The sequence below is a fragment of the Prionailurus viverrinus genome, chromosome A1, assembly GCF_022837055.1.
Source record: "Prionailurus viverrinus isolate Anna chromosome A1, UM_Priviv_1.0, whole genome shotgun sequence".
NCBI lineage: Eukaryota > Metazoa > Chordata > Mammalia > Carnivora > Felidae > Prionailurus > Prionailurus viverrinus.
Window position 1 is genome coordinate 173,667,656 of NC_062561.1, and position 16,708 is coordinate 173,684,363.

Genomic DNA, 16,708 nt, shown 5'->3' on the forward strand with positions numbered 1-16,708 from the left:
GTTTCCCTGAAGTAAAAGCATCCCTGTGTAGGGAGGTGACAGGGAAGGGATTTTTCTCCCCTTAAAGGTTAAAGTCCCTCTGAACTTGAAATACACTGAAAAAATGTTCTGATCCTTCCAACAGTAGGTCTGCAGGATTGCTTAAGAGGCCGCATCAGTCTCTTTCTACACAATGGGAACAAAATGTCTCCATCTCCAGTGACAGACTTGGCATTTCCTAGAGCCTTCTATGAAAAAGCCATTGTATTGTTAATTTCCAAGGTCTTTTTTTTTTTTTTTCAACTCAAATAGGATGTTTATTTTGCTCTTTAAGAAGGAGCAAAGAGCTTGACCATTTGCATTTATCTTCTTACCCAGCTGCCTTCCTGGTGAGTTCATTCATTGCCTGATAGAGGCACTATTGGGATAAAAAAAAGTTTGCTGCTTTGGGGGAGCACTGGGTCCCAAGTTTCGGGGCACTGCCAGACTAGAGCACATTGGGAGAAGCTCTTCTGCATGGGGAGAGGCTAGGAAGCCACATTTATTTTTCTTATTTACTCATTAAAACCTATTGAGAACTGGAGCGCCTGGCTGACTCAGTGGAGCATGTAACTCTTGATCTCCGGGTTGTAAGTTCAAGCCCTGTGTTGGGTGTAGACATTACTTAAAAATAAAATCTTTAAAAATCATTAAAAAAAAAAAACCCTATTGAGAACTGAATGTGTGTTTGAAGATGGAGATGGTGGTGAAAGACTATAAAAATATAAAGGAGACTCAAACACTAGCCCTGCCCATAAGGTGTTTATAGTGTCATAAAACATAAAGAACATAACAGTTCTGGATAGAAAATGAAACTTACCATGAAAGCAACACAAATGAAGATCTAGTGCAGTTCAGGGGAGGAAATAGGATTTTGGCTGGACTGAGTTGGAGGAGAACTGTGAAAGAATCTTAGGCAGCATGTGAGTTGATCTCTGGAGGGCGGAGTCCAGCAAAGATGGGGAGTAAGGTGAAGGTACCCCAGACAGAGGGACCATGTGAAAGAAAATATGGATGCAGGATGGAATGTGCCAGGCGTGTGACAGGAATGGCAGGTGTTCCATTTTGGAGTGGAACCTGGATTAGGTAAGTGAGTTACAGCCAGATCATGAACAGTTTTGAGTGACAGGCTAAAGGAATGGGACTATGATAGGCAATGGAGATCCACTAAGGGTTTCTGAGCACAGAAATAATAGGATCAGAGCTTTGCTTTGAGACATTCCAGTGGATTTGTACCACACTCGTGAGCAACTCACATGAATTCAAATAGACTAGTGTTGAGTGTGATTCTGGTGTTTAAAGAAACATATTTTTCATACTAGATGGCCCCTAAAACCAAGCAGATGACTTCATCTGGTGTTCAACCAAAAGAAAATGGTCTGTTCCAAGACTGAAGGAAAAATTGGCAGTGTTGAACTTATTAAGAAGCAGTATGACTGCAGATTCTACTTTATGGACAATATAAGGCATTTTCAAGAGGAAAGTTGAATATATGGAATTTTCTTCTTAAATAGTGACTTGAATACTTAACCACCACAGAAGATGCAACTCCATGACAATCTGGCAACAGAGAATGTAAGTTGAAAGTGGGACCTGGACATGCCAATGAGACTATCCCAGTAGGTCCAGCAAGAGGCTACAAAGGCCTGAATTAAGTTGGAGCAATGGAAATGGATGGGAGGGGACAGATGGAAGAGATTCTATAGGAAGAGAGTAGACAGGGGCACCTGGGTGGCTCAGTCAGTTGAGCATCCAACTCTTGATTTCAGCTCAGGTCATGATCCCACAGTCATGGGATTGAGCCCCACATCAGGCTCCATGCTGATCATGTGGAGCCTGCTTCGGATTCTCTCTGTCCCCCCCCTCTGTCTCTGCCCATCCCCTGCTCATGCACACTTGCACATGCATTTACACGTGCTCTCTCTCAAAATAAATAAAACTTAAAATAAAAATTTTTTAAAGACTCTCTCTCTTTCTCCCTCTACCCGTCTCCCTTGTTCTATTCTCACTCTCTCTAAAAATAAAACAAATAGGCGTGTCTTTCCTGACAGCTCAGAGCCTGGAGCCTGTTTCAGATTCTGTCTCCCTCTCTCTCTGCCCCTCCCTCCCTCATGTTCTGTCTCCCTGTCTCTCAAAACTAAATAAACATTAAAAAATGTTTAATTAGATAAATAAATAAGGAAGAAAGTAGACAGAGACTGTGGTGGAAGGAGGAGAACTTAAATGTGACTTGTAGATCTACAATGTGGCTGAGTGTGGTTTCAGGCAATGTCCTCAACAAAAACAGGGATTCCAAAGAAGGAATAGGTTAGGGAGGAAACTATGTTTGAGATATCATAAGTTTGAAGTGACAACTGGATATTCAAGGGGAGCTGTTCAGCCAGAAGCTTGCAGGGGAGCTACAGGGATAAATCAGGGTTGAGATGGAGATGAAGGTTTGGGGTTACCCCTATTAAAACAATAAATAAAACCGTGAAATCAAGTAAGGTTGCCAAGGAAGAAAAGACAGGGAAAAGAGGTCTGAGGACATTCATTATCTTAAGGAAGGTCTTTTCATGGAAGGTAAAAAAAAAAAAAAAAAAAGAGGAACCGGCAGGGAAGGCCAGTTAGCAGAACTAGGGAGATAACCAGAAACTCTGGTCTGGGAGTCTAAGGGAGATGTTGTCAAGGCAAGAGGGCAGCATCTATATTATAAGCTACAGAGAGAGCAGAAGCCTGAAAACTGATAAAGGAGCACTTCAAAGACATTAATGTCCATCGAAGAGAAATTTCTACAAAGCTAAGGAGACAGAATGCAGATTACCAGAGCAAATGAAAAGGACCTGTGATGAGTAACCGTGTACTACTCTTTCCATAAATTTGATGCTGACAGGAACTCGGCAGATGGCATAATTTCTTAGAGTAGGTAAGCAGTACTGAGTAGAGGATAGGAGGGGCATATGTGAAGTCTGGAGATACAGAGAGAGAAGGCGGATGGACCAAAGTTCCTGAGAAGGGAGGGAAGGACAGAGCTAAGGACCATGAGATTAGCTTTGGATAGGCTTGAGGAGGCAGAGGATTCTGATGCTTCTTCCCAGGAGAGCAGTAAGGGTTGAGAGAGCTGGAGACTTTACAGACTAGTAGCAAGAAGACTTCAGACATACATACTAACTAATAGCACTTATTGAAGAGCCATCCAACTTCCCTCTGTGTGATTGTGGAGGGGGTAATGAAGACTAATAACTTGTAATTAAATTTTACTTTAAGGAAAGGAAGACCTGTCGATGCAAGAATAGAATAGTCGTGACCTTGACCTCTGAAATTGTTCAAGAACGGGGGAAGGCTGGTGGGACACACTGAAAGTCATTCGAATGTGGAGAACGGTTTCATGCAATGAGCTTTTCTCAATCTAAGATTCCATGAAATGAAGTGTTTTTTTGTTTTGTTTTGTTTTTTGCTATCATTTAAACATTTTGTTATTTTTCTTAACCTGTTAGTCTAGTCAGAAATCAAGCTGGGAATCTCTACCATCAAGAAAGCTAAAGATAAGTGCTGTACACAAGATGTCAACTGGGTCAACATCCTAAGTACCTGAGAAATGCAAGGAGCAGCCCAGCATGTCATCTCAGCACACCGGAGGGGAATAAAGCCCCAAATGCATTTCCAGTATAATAAGAGAAAGGTCTCAAGGTTAGCACTCACCATAGTTTACCAAGTATATAACTGAATGCCTACAAATCCTTCCACATTGTGGCCACCTCAACGTGATACCTCTAGAAGAGCTTCTCCAAGTTCTGCTTCAGCAGAGAGTCGGCTCCAGTCAGAGGTGTGGGTAGGAGGTGGCAGAGGTGTTTATCAGCATCAGAGAGCAGGGCTGGGAGGAGCAGGAAAACCTGCTTTCTAATGGGGCAAGACCCTGAGTTCCCTTCCTTCCTGGGCCTTGTCTTCCCTAAAGGCTAATCTCTTCCCATCTGGTCTCTGGGATAAGAGGCAGCCACAGCCCTAGGAAAGTTTCTGGGAAAGCAGAGGTTGCCGTTTGCAGGAGTGGATGGGACTGTGTGCTGATCACACACTGTAGCCACACTGGCTTTCTGCTGTTGGGGGCAGTCTGACCCCTCTATGTATGGCTGCTGACCTTGGTGAGTTTCTATACAGTAGGGATAATATTCTGGGTCTTGTCTGTACTCTCTACTGGTAATGAATATCAGATTAATCAAAGAAACCTTAGGCAAAGATCTTGAACCTCCAGCATTAAGGAAATTGACTGAAACTTTGGGGCTGGCTAACCTGAGCCCTCTGTCTCTACCCCCCGGGTATCCAAACCACCCTTGCTTGCATAGCAGTCCTCTGTGCTGGGTCAGGCTTGTCCTCCTCCAGCCCACACAAGAACCCAAACTCCAAAACTGTCCCATGCCCCCTTGAGTCACTCAACCCAAACACAACAGTTGATACCTCAGATTTTAAGAAGAAAGCAGTAGTTAAGCTAATTCACACAAAGGTGAAAAATACATCCTAATCTTCTCAACCAAGCCCAAAGCATTTGCATTGGAGAAAGAGAATGCTTTTTAATGATGCTAAAAGGTGGGATTTCTTGAAAAAGAAAGTTACTTTTCAGGGGAAAGGGAGATTTCAGATCTGTGGGGATTCAGGAAGTCCCAAACCCCTAATTCCTTGAGGGTCATAAAAGTCAAACTGTACACTCAAAAGAATTTCCTGCCCTAAATCTTTAAGCCTACCCCACTGTCCCACCCTCATGACTCCAGAAATGCTCTCCATAACCCAACTCCTATGGCCCCCCTGCTCAATCACCAAGCCAGCTTTTCTCTCAGGCACTGGGCCAGGCGTGAGTCCCAGGTTGGGAACCTCCAGACAGCTTTGATGGCCTGCCTCATCACAGACCTCATTTGCTCCAGGTGCCACAACATAAAGAATTCGGAGAGCATTGCACTGGACAGTCTTTGTCTTGGTCTCCGTGCCCTCAGAGAACAACATTAAAAAACTGGAGGAAATCCTATAATCACCTAGCTCCGCCCTGCATCCCACTTACCTAGATGACGATATGCAGAGTCAGCAAGTTTGTGTTCATTCAAAAAAAGAAAAACATCCACTATGTGCCAGACATGGTGCTATGCCTTGGGATTTAGCAGTATATGGGGCAGAAAAAAAATCCTTGCTTGGTGGAAAATGATTATAAACAAAGAATACAGCTTGTGATGGGTGTTATCAAGGAATTAAACAGGAGCTGTGATGATGGAGAGCAGGCCCATTAAACGAAGCAATCAGAGATGGTCTCAATGAGGAGATGACATTTCAGCATGAAGGTCAAGAAGGAACCAACTAGGCAGAAAGTGGGAGAAGACCAAGCAGTGGGAGCAGCAAGCGCAAAAATTCAGGGGCAAGAAAGGACTTGACTTTTCCAATAAATTTCAATAAACTTCAAGTCTGTTATTTAATTTTAAATATTGAGAAAAAGTAGTGTGAAGGAACATGATGAAAAAGATGATGGAGGAAACAGACCATGCAGAGTATGTGTAGGCCATAGATTTCATTCTGTGTACATGAAGATGCCACAGGAAGACTAAGTGGGGCAGAGACATGTTCCAATTTACATTTTTAAAAGGTAAATCTATTCCTATACAAACTTTACCACTGGGCAACCTAAAAAATAGACAAAAGAAAGTTCTTGCTTTATAGAAGTATTCCTTTTTTTAATGTTTTATTTTACTTATTTTGAGAGAGAGAGAGAGAGAGAGAAAGAATGTGTGTGCACACGTGATTGGGGTAGAGGGCGGAGAGACAAGAGAGAGAATCCCAAGCAGGCTCCATACTGTCAGAGCAGAGCCGAACATGGGGCTCGATCCCACGACCCTGGGATTATGACCTGAGCTGAAATCAAGAGTCGGACCCTTAGTCGACTAAGCCACCCAGGCGTCCCCTAGAAGTATTCCTGTGAATAAGTGAAGAATTGATTGAAATGGAATATCCCTATTTTACAGCCACTAAAGAATTGATAGATTTAGGTATAAAGCACATCTACTAACATCACAAAACGACATAACACCACCACACACACGACTTCTGATGGAAGAATACACCTATGAGGACATCTCAGCAGTGTTTAACATGAGGAAACATGTTAAATTAACCACAGGGTGCAGACTCTACAGGACAAACAATCTGTGTTCTTCAAATAAATTGCAAGGGGAATAAACACAAGTGAACAAGTAAAATATTAATGGAAGGGGAAACCTATAGACATATCAGCCAATTATAATGTGTGGTCCTCACTGGGATCTTGAGTCAAACAACCTGACTGTAAAAAATGAAGATATTTATGAGACATTCAGAAACAATACTTTTCAGATATTTGATGATTTTAAAAGTTACTTTTTAGATGTGTTGATGGTCTTAAGGTTATCCTTAAAAAGAGTCGTTACCTTGTGTAGTTATATATTGAAATATTTAGGTGTGAAATGACACAATGTCTTGGATTTGTGTCAAAATACTAGAGGAAAAAACAATACGAGAGGAGATAAGGATATCGGTGGGGTTTTCAGTGAAACAGACTGACATGTCCTTTGGTTTTGGAGATTACTGGTGACCTTGAGAGAAGCAATTTCATTGAATGGTGGAGAGAGATAGAAACTAGATTTGTGTGGACTGAATAGTGACTAGGAAGGAAAATGTTGAGAGAGCACAGGGAGAGAACTTTTGACAAGCTTATTGCCCAAAGTCTCACTATTACTGAACTATCAGATGAGATCTTGAACCAAAATCGTAACTTCTACTTCTGAGCTTTTCTCTCCCTGCATGAGGCTCCTTCAGTCAAGTTATCCTGGAATCCGTTCTTGGCCAGGATTAGAAACTCTGAGTTGTTACCATGGTGGATCTCTCCCTAAACTGGTACTTGAAGTCTGTTTCGTCATGCTGGGTCCTCACCTTTTTGTTTATGAAATCAGTCACATTGTTTTTAGACCCAGTGACTTACTGCTGTGAAATAGATGGAATGCAGTAGATAATTTGGTTTGTCTGTGTTTAAAAATCTGCTAAGAAAAGAAATACTTGAAAACTATTTCCAGATTAAATCTCACACATAGAACACACAAACCCAGCCTTTTCCAATGGCAAATGCAACTCAAGAGAAGAAAGCACCCCTGTGGTGTTTGTCTGTCTCTTTAACTGCATTCATGGTCTGCCTCACACCCAGACTAGGCATTCAAATAACCCAGAATCGTTTGGCATAGACACCCTGACATTATTAGTGGGGAAATCCTAGCTAAGATTCACCGCCTTATGCAAGCATCATGTGATGCTTCAAAAACCTCTTTGCCGTCTGATAAGATATTTTGGAGCCCAATAAGTATCTATGTCATCTTGCCTTAAATATTCAAAGTATCTTTCCAAATCTTTACTCATTTGTTGTCCAAATGTCTTTAAAATATATAAGGTTCTTCATAGAAAGGAAAATATAATCAGTGGAGATTAGGGATTTGGAAATCCAAGGGAGTTTAAAAAGTGTGGGGGGGCGGGGGTGCGGGAGGCTAAATCTTCCCAGGAGTACTTGCATATGGTCAATCTCCTGGAGAGGAAAAGGAAAAAAATATATATTAAATAGATGCATGAAAATAGATGTAGTAAAATTGGAGAGCATGCTGAAATTAAATGAATTCCAAATGCCTGCCACTGTTATTTGTAGGGCTCTTTGGGAGGCTAAAACAGCATTATTCCATTACTCTCTTTTAGCTAGAATATGCTACAGGAGTTGCCCAAAAAGAGTAGAGAAATAATTAATCTAATATGCCTCATAGACCTAATGACAAAAGAGGCAATTCATTTGGCATCATACCAAGCTGATGGGTGAAGAAGGAAGATCTCGGGCATAGGCGGGGAAAATCATTCCCAGACTTTGAGTCCACAAGTGCCAATGGATGGGCTGCTATGGAAGAGATCTCCCACAGGGACAAGCCAAGGCATGAGGAGCAGGCTCCTGCCCATTCCTCCCAGCCCTCCTCAGTTGTTCTGCATGATTTGACACATGAGCTCAAACTCTCCCTTCCAAGCAAATGCTGTGTGATCAGCAACTCTAGCCTTGACCCTTGCTTGTGCTCCAGTTAATGTTTTTTCAGGTAACTACCAGATACTTTCATTAAGTCTTGCCATCACCACCATAAAGCCTGTCTAAAACTGAGCTTGTCATGTTCCACCAAAAACCAGCTTTAATTTTCAGCTTGCAAATTTCTGTTAGTGGAATCAGAGTTTCCAGTCTAGAAACATTGGAGTCATTTTCAGCCCCCTCCTCCGTCATCTCCTCTGCCAGTCATTTAGGCCTTTCTCTCCACTTGGTCTCCATTTGTACTGTTAGCAGCATCTTCCAGGCCTTGTCTCTTTATATTTTAGTAACTATAACTTAGCAATATGACTCAACTCCAAATCATTCTGCATATTCTAGCCCAGCTATTTTTCTCCAAAATACAGCTTTCGATCATATCATTGCACAAGTAAATCTTTTTTTTAGATATTTTTATATACTTTGTTGAGATATAATCCACACAACATAAAATTCACTTTTTAATGTGTACATTTCAGTGATTCTCAGTATATTTGCAGAGTTGCACAACCATTACCACTATCTAATGGTTGTGTCAATATTAGAGAACAGAAGCAGTTTGGGTCCAGTTGGTAAATAACCATCGACCCAAATCAGAGGGTGCCCACTCCCTAACCAGTCACTGCCCAGGCTACCCCAATTCCTATCTCCAGAAACTCCCAGAACTTTCTATAGTTCAGCTGCCATCAGACTAACAGCTGGCACAATCAAGGACTCTTGGACCTTCCTCCATTACTGTGGCTACTCCCTGGTATCAAGTATTTCGTAAATCACCCCTGGAGAAAAGAGGTATTATTTCTTAAATGAAGACAGAATCAAAGAATGCTTTTCTTTATTAAAGGTACGCAGTTACATGGTTCGGTTAAATCATCCTCATACTCGCACAGAATTTCCTTACAGCATGTGAACCCATCTTCCCCAGCGCCTTTACCACTCTCCAAATATGAAACCCTTTTAAGGTTCCATATTTTTTACAATGCCAATCCATCTTTGCTTTCCAGCTCAAGTTCCTTTCTGTTTGTGTCTCATACCCCCAGGATCTTTTTAGGTTTCATATTCCTGAATTAACCAAAATATTTGGCTTATTTTCTCAGTTATTAGGAACAAAGCCATTTGAATGCACCGTCAGCCTCCTCTTGGCCCTTCAGAGTCTGTTTTGTGAAAGTCCGTGGCATATGAGGAAGTGTGCACAGGCCACTATCCAAACTAACAAAAGCTACCCTGTTTTTCCTTCATATCCCAAATATTAAGTTTTCGCCCTCTTTCTTCATACAACTCATGTTTAAATCTTTTCATTTGAAATTATTTTTCAAACACCTTCCATTACTGGCAACAAGGATAAAGAGAGAGAAATGTATCTCATGGGAAATAAAAGCTAGCCCCAAGAGGCAAACAGCTGTCATTTGGGTGAATTTGGAAATTTGAAGAACAAGAAATGGAAAACAATTTTGAACTAATTTCTTTTACTTTTCTTAAGGTAGGAACCTCCTCAAAAGTGATCATTCCTCCATATTTTTGAGACAACAGTGTCAGATTGATGCCTTTTCAGAGGTAGCCTTGCCTTCATTCAAGAAATATTTATCAACTACTATGTGCCAAGCATCTTGTTAGGGACTAGGGATGTAATGATGAATAAAAAGAGATACCATCATTGCCTTCCACTGATCCTAGAATCATATTGTGGGAGGACATCAAGATGCCCCCAACCTTCACAACTCCTTGTCAACATGTCCTTGTCTGTAACTTTGCAGTGCCCTCCCACTCTGATTCTGGACTTGTCCGCGTGACTTACTTTGGCCAGTAGAATGAGCCAGAGGTAATGGTGTACCTGTGCTGCCTCAAGAGCCTTTCATGTGTCCTCCTGAACATCTGCCACTAACATGAGAGCGTGCCTGGGCCATTCTAGAGGATGAGAGACACAGGGAGCCGATGCCCCAGTCTTCAATCAGCAGTCAGCCAGCTCATCCTCAGATATATGGGTTAGCCCAGCCTCTCCAACCAAGATCAACAGTTGCCCTGCCAACCTGCAGCTGACCCCAAATACATGAGCCATAAACACTTACTGTTGAGTGCTACTGAGATTTTGTGGTGTTTTATCACACAGCATATGTGGCAACAGATTACTGCTACATTACTTAACCATAAAAAGGAAACACAAAATTAGAAGCTGCAGTGTGTGCTCTGAAGGGCAGGAGTATAGAAACACGAGAGTACATGAAAGCTACATCTAGCCTACAATAGTGGAGAGGGGAAGGTCAAAGAACACTTCTTTAAGGAAGAGATGTGTGGGCTAAGATCTAAAGGATGTACAGAAGTTAACTAGGTAAAAAACGGGAGAAAGAGTTATTTAGGTCACTGGAACAGCATGTGCAAAGGCTTTGTAGGGAAGGAATACAGGCAGTGAGTTACTAATAAGAAGGCCAGCAGGGGCGCCTAGGTGGCTCAGTCGGTTAAGTGTCTGACTTTGGCTCAGGTGAGTTAGAACCTGTGCTGACAGCTCAGAGCTTGGAGCCTGCTTCAGATCCTGTGTCTCCCTCTCTCTCTGCCCCTCCCCTGCTCACACTTTGTCTCTCTCTCAAAAATAAATAAACATTAAAAAAATAATAATTAAAAAAAAGGCCAGTGTTGGGGTGCCTGGGTGGCTCAGTCGACTAAACATCCGACTCTTGATTTCAGCTCAGGTCATGATCTCACAGTTTATGGGACTGAGCCCGAGTTGGGCTCTCAGCTAACAGCATCATGCCTCATTGGGATTCTCTCTCTCCCTCCTCTCTGCCTCTCCCCCACTCATTCTCTCTCTTTCTCTCTCTCAATAATGAAAAATGAAAAATAAAAGCATAGAGAAGGAACATCAAAGTCTGCGAGGGCCAAATTACACACTGGAAGAAAAATGGGTTTGAGGAAATTAGAGCTCCTATTCCGGCGTAAGAGTTTTTGTCCTATCTGACCCTGGTGGGTGAGTGTGCAGCTGGGCTGGAGACATAGGAGAAATAGGCAAATAACAGGAATGTCCCAGGGCACCTTCCTCTGTGGAAGTGTGTCTCCTAATCCAGAAGTCACAGGTCAGTATCAGCACTCAGCTATTTTCTTAGGTTCCTGTTGTTTTGGGGTGTTTTTCGTGCATCCTTTAGTGGAAATCATAGTCCGAGAAGATATCTGAATTCAAAATAGATATTGTACGCTCTCTCAAAGCTCCTGGAGAGGCCCATATAAGAATCTGCCATTTTATAGGCAAAATGGTAGAATAAAATCAAAAGGTCATGGGGCTTCACTTTGCCTTTATTGGCCTTTAAAAATGATAGGCATACAAAAGCTCATTTTTCCAATTACAATATGGTTGGACTTGTGAGTCAGGGTTGGAGAACTTAGCCCTCTGTTTTAGAGATTTTTATGGGGATGCTATTTTCCTGCCAGTCCTGAGGTGTTTGTACTAGAAAGGGGGCACACGAGCACCATTACTGCGGTCTCACCTGAGAGAGGTGTTTTGCTCAACTCCGCACAGCATGCAGCCAGTGTGATATGGACCAAGAAAGAGCCTTGCTGGGGCTCCACTGGGCCACAATGTTCATTTCGGCAGGTCAGCTGAGGTTCAGCAGGACCTTCTCATTTCTCGTCCAAGGATCTGGATCATTCCGGGCCTTGGACTCTGGCCTCCAATTTGCATACTCTGTTTGCAGATTTAATCTGCCCGGGAGCTTTGTTCTCAAGCAACAAGAAAGGATTTTTTAACGAAATGCATTATAAGCTCTATTTAGTATTCATGTTCTCCGCAAATAAAGTTGGTGATTTTTTACTACTGGATGAGGTTCTTTTAAGGTGAGGATTATAAGATGTTAAATTATAAATCCCAAATTTAGTGCCGTGCTCTCATGCACATATCCTCATGCCTGCTAGGAAATCCCCAAATTCCTAACAACAGCCACATCAGTGAGCTCTTCTTCAACAGTAGTTCCCAAAGCTCTGTCTCTTTTATTGATAGAATTTGCATAGTCTCCATATACTGAGCACAGTCATTTATCTAGTGGGGGCTCAACAACTTACAGGTATTAGATTGAACCTGATGGGACTGACAATGTTCATAGAACATAAATGGTAAACAGCATGATTTTTAAACAGTTCAACTTAATACTAAGTTCTGTGGCACAAAGCCAGTTTAGAAAGTCTAGTTTGAATTGTTATGTAAATAATCTTAATAGCATCCAGAGAGGTCAAATGCTCTTCATTTGACCTTTTTTTTTTTTTTTTTTTTAATGACAGCAAAAGATTGGGATGAATGGATTATTTCTCCTTACAAAGTACCCAGACGCTGCTGGACACAAAGTAGACTCTCAAGAGATGTTTCTTTTAATAAGTAGGAGAATCTACTTCACATTAATCATATTCAAAATTGAAAGACTATACAGATAACTTGAGAATATTGCTTAAACTCCTTTGTATTGCTAACTGAATTAAAATAACTATTACAAATAATAAGAACAAGGGAAAAATAAATTTAAAGGCCACATCTGCTAGCAAAGCCAACTACCTATTCTTGATGGAAATGAATCCTCATAAGAGTTGCATGTTCTCCTAGAGCTCGTTAATATTTCTGTCATGATCCAGTAAGTTCTGGAGTGAGAGAAACTACATTTCACACAGCCCACGTGAGCCCTGGCACATCTAATCTGCAACCTCCACTTTTAATTTACATCTGGAAAATGAATGAATGAGCCACTACAGGGCCATTAAAGGCAGGGTCACACAAACACAGTGCATCATCTTATTACACCTGCTGCCCAGCTCTGCACAAATAAACTCCGTTTTATGTGCTGGCTTTGTATCTAAGAGGGGAAACCAAACTGCTCTCCCATCCTGGGGCAGACATACAAAATCCTTCAGCTAACACAACACTCAGTCCAACCCACTGACTGTATATCTGTATTTCTAAAACCAAGTTTTCATTTTAATAACATTCTTTTATAACTTAAGCAAAGCAAAATGGAAACAACACTGGAACAGATGCAGAAGTCTAATAAGAACGTCTTCTCGGACAAAGCTATTTTAATGAAAGCGACATTCTGTGCAACCTCCCTGATTCCTCCTCGTGTTCAACCACCCAAATTAGATTCACTTCATTGGCTGTTTTCATCAGGTTTCACAACACTGAGGACTATCCAAAAGAAATAAAAGGTGAGCATTTTCCTTAAAGCAGGATGCTAGGTTTTGAACACAAACATTCACATTAAGTGAAGGAACTTGATTAAGCCCACAATTCAAGATGATGATGAACCGAATGCTGGAACTCAGCTGCCTGACACACTTTAGCATATGAATTAAATTTTCTGTTAGCTAACTCACTTAAAAAAAAAAAACAAAAAACAAAAAACAACTGTATTTAACATCTCCCTTCAGGGAACTGGCCATATGTGGAATTAACAGACTCTTGGGTCCACATGGGACTTGGGTTGCAATTTCTGAGTTTGCTGGGAAAGTGAGTTTATTACATTGTATTAAAATGGACACTGGGAGATTTATTTGAGCATATGACACTCTAATAGGGATGTCTACTTAATCAGATGTGCCATCACTCAAATATATACAGGTGTACCGGCAGTTGTTTAATGAGTGATCACACCAAAAAGGGATGTAGATGGCCAGATGCTAAAGAAGGCACTTCAAATAAGGAGGCGAGTGCATGTGGTGATGATAGGGAAAGAGCTGTCATGATGTACGACATGGATCTTCCTAAGTACATTCACAACTCTGTAGCAAAATGTTTTCCATAAAAACTTCATTCCACAAATAGAATTAAAAAAATGGAATTGTAGCATATGGCCATGTAAATTGTACATGCAATCCACATGTCTTCAACAATGCCAGTGCCGATGGGCTCATGAAGATGCAAACGGGGAAGGGCATACTATGGAGTTGGCGACCTCACAATACCCAGATGTCCCAGAAATTCCAGAGCCATTTTGTGAATATCAAAAGGAAAAACCTGATCAGAATACAATTTCAGCTTTGATCTTTACAGTCTTACAGACTTCAGATGTTACATCGCTTAAATATCATCAGATGCATCAGGAGACTTAAGTGCTTTATAAATCATACAAGGACAAAAGGGAAGCAAATCAATTATGAAGAGGTGGAGGCCAGATGATTTCCAATTATTGATACCGCACTGTAGGGAGATGGCTCAAGATTGATCTGTGAAGGAAATCAGATATAAATGATGAAGTCCTGAAGAGTTTAGTTAGCTGGGGAGGGACTACGTTTTTAGTACATTGATTTTTTTAAAGCACTAGACTACGTACTTTACATAAATGGTAAGTTACTGCCATTTTGAGATAAAGATGACAAAAACTCAAAGATGAAATAATTTCTGCAAAATCACAAAGTTAGTAAGTACCCCAATAGATATGTGAACACAAGTATTTACAAGGCTGTCTTCCATGTATCACCTTTGTAACTTTTGCCATACCATGGACCATCTGTGTTATATTATATTTAATACTTTTCTCTAATTCATAGATTTATATTTTTAAATATTTATTTAAAATAAAAAATTTGGGGCGCCTGGGTGGCGCAGTCGGTTAAGCGTCCGACTTCAGCCAGGTCACGATCTCGCGGTCTGTGAGTTCGAGCCCCGCGTCAGGCTCTGGGCTGATGGCTCAGAGCCTGGAGCCTGTTTCCGATTCTGTGTCTCCCTCTCTCTCTGCTCCTCCCCCGTTCATGCTCTGTCTCTCTCTGTCCCAAAAATAAATAAATGTTGAAAAAAAAATAAAATAAAAAATTTATGGGGCGCCTAGCTGGCTCATTCAGTAGAGCATGCAATTCCTGATCTCCCGGTCATGAGTTCAACCCCCATGTTGGGTGTAGAGCTTACTTTAAAAATAATAAAATTAAAATTGTATAATACTATTATTGATAGAAAATAATTATCATTTGCAGAAGGCAACTATAAAAATAAATTCTATCTAAACAGTGTTACCCATCCAAAGCTCTGAACCTGGGGCCTGCCTCTTTCTTATAAGGAGGGCTTATAGGGGTGCCTGGGTGGCTCAGTTGGTGAAGTGTCTGCCTTTGGCTCAGGTCATGATCTGGCAGTTCATGAGTTCGAGGCCCACGTCTGGCTCTGTGCTGACAGCTCAGAGCCTAGAGCCTGCTTCAGATTCTGTGTCTCCCTCTCTCTCTACCCTTACTTCTCTCTCTCTCTCTCTCTCTCTCTCTCTCTCTCTCTCTCTCAAAAGTAAATAAACATTTAAAAAAAATTTTAAATAAGGAGGGCTTGCAAAATTAGGGAGGTATTAAAGACCTCCATGCACCAAAATGAGGCTTTTCTCTTGAGATAAACAGAAGGACTGAAAGAGCACTAAAATGAAATTCTATTTTTCTACTGTGGTATAGTTTTATTTGATGACCGTATGTGCAACATGTGGAGATACCAACTGGAATTACCCTACCTACTACCTGTGGCATGCTAGCCACACTTTGGGGAATGATGCGTCATTGGATGAGCATTTTTTGCGTTGGAGCAAGGGAAGATAGAAGGGAGTCGATTGCATCTTATCTTTTTCAAATCAAAATTCAACTTGAAATAAACTAATCTCTGCTTCCATATACAATTTGATTAAATTTTTAAAAAGTTTTTATTAAAATTTTTTTCTTTATTTATTTTTGAGAAAGAGAGAGAGACAGAGCACGAGCAGGGGAGGGACAGACAGAGAAGGAGACACAGAATCTGAAACAGGCTCCAGGCTCTGAGCTGTCAGTACAGAGCCTGATGCAGGGCTCGAACTCGGGAATGGTGAGATCATGACCTAAGCTGAAATCGGATACTTAACCGACCGAGCCACCCAGGCACCCCTCAATTAAATTTTATATGTAACAAATCTGAGACCAAACTCAAAATTAAACATAGGGCTGAATTCTTTCAAAATACTGATATTCAACAGGCTTCAAGCACATTGGATCTAGGAACTATTGAGTATCCTTTACCATGGTTCCTGGTTAAACTACTGCAGGACATCATGATAAAAGGCATCACCAGGCCCCTCCGTCTTACAAAACTTGGAGAAGTCAGGCTAGAAGTTCCTCATACCTTGCCTATTCCAGGGCAAACCTGACTCAAAGAGTGGCCACTTGGGGCCCAAAAGTCATTTCTCAGCATCATTTTGTCCTGACCTTCCCATTTCTTTTCTAAACAGTACAGAATGGCAGCATGGCTATTAAAGTACCAAGATTATCACCATCATCACTTCCATATGTCCAACAGAAGATATCTACATCCTTGTTTCTTAAGTATTTTGTTTCCTAATCTTCTGTAATTTGACTCACTAGCATGTTTAACAAGGCATATAAACTTCTGCAAAAACACAGGGGTGCCTGGGTGCCTCAGTCAGTTAAGCATGTGACTTTGGCTCTTATCTTTGGGTAAGATCTCATTGTTCATGAGTTCGAGCCTGGCATCAGGCTCTCTGCTGTCAGTGTGGAGCCCACTTCAGATCCTCTGTCCTGCTGTCTCTCTGTCCCTCCCATGCTTGTGCACTCTCTCTGTCTCTCTCTGTCTCTCTCTGTCTCTCTCTGTCTCTCTCTCTCTCTCTCCTCTCTCTCAAAAACAACAAA

At 41.4% G+C, this 16,708-nt stretch overlaps 1 protein-coding gene and 1 long non-coding RNA gene across 10 annotated transcripts in view; one reads left to right on the forward strand and one right to left on the reverse strand.

Annotated features, from left to right (window-relative positions):
* Positions 1 to 16,708, reverse strand: part of MCC (MCC regulator of WNT signaling pathway) — a 470,733-nt gene that overhangs the window by 277,388 nt on the left and 176,637 nt on the right. The gene's annotated exons all lie outside the window — the stretch shown is intronic.
* The window catches only part of LOC125176992 (uncharacterized), a 64,393-nt gene that overhangs the window by 852 nt on the left and 46,833 nt on the right, over positions 1 to 16,708 (forward strand). For 5 of the 6 annotated variants that reach the window (XR_007156460.1, XR_007156461.1, XR_007156452.1 and 2 more), the window contains exons 2-4: positions 1,341 to 1,593; positions 3,495 to 3,687; positions 13,073 to 13,273. This is a non-coding gene — a long non-coding RNA (uncharacterized LOC125176992). The remainder of the gene's footprint in view (positions 1 to 1,340; positions 1,594 to 3,494; positions 3,688 to 13,072; positions 13,274 to 16,708) is intronic. The other variant, XR_007156459.1, reaches the window with a different exon arrangement.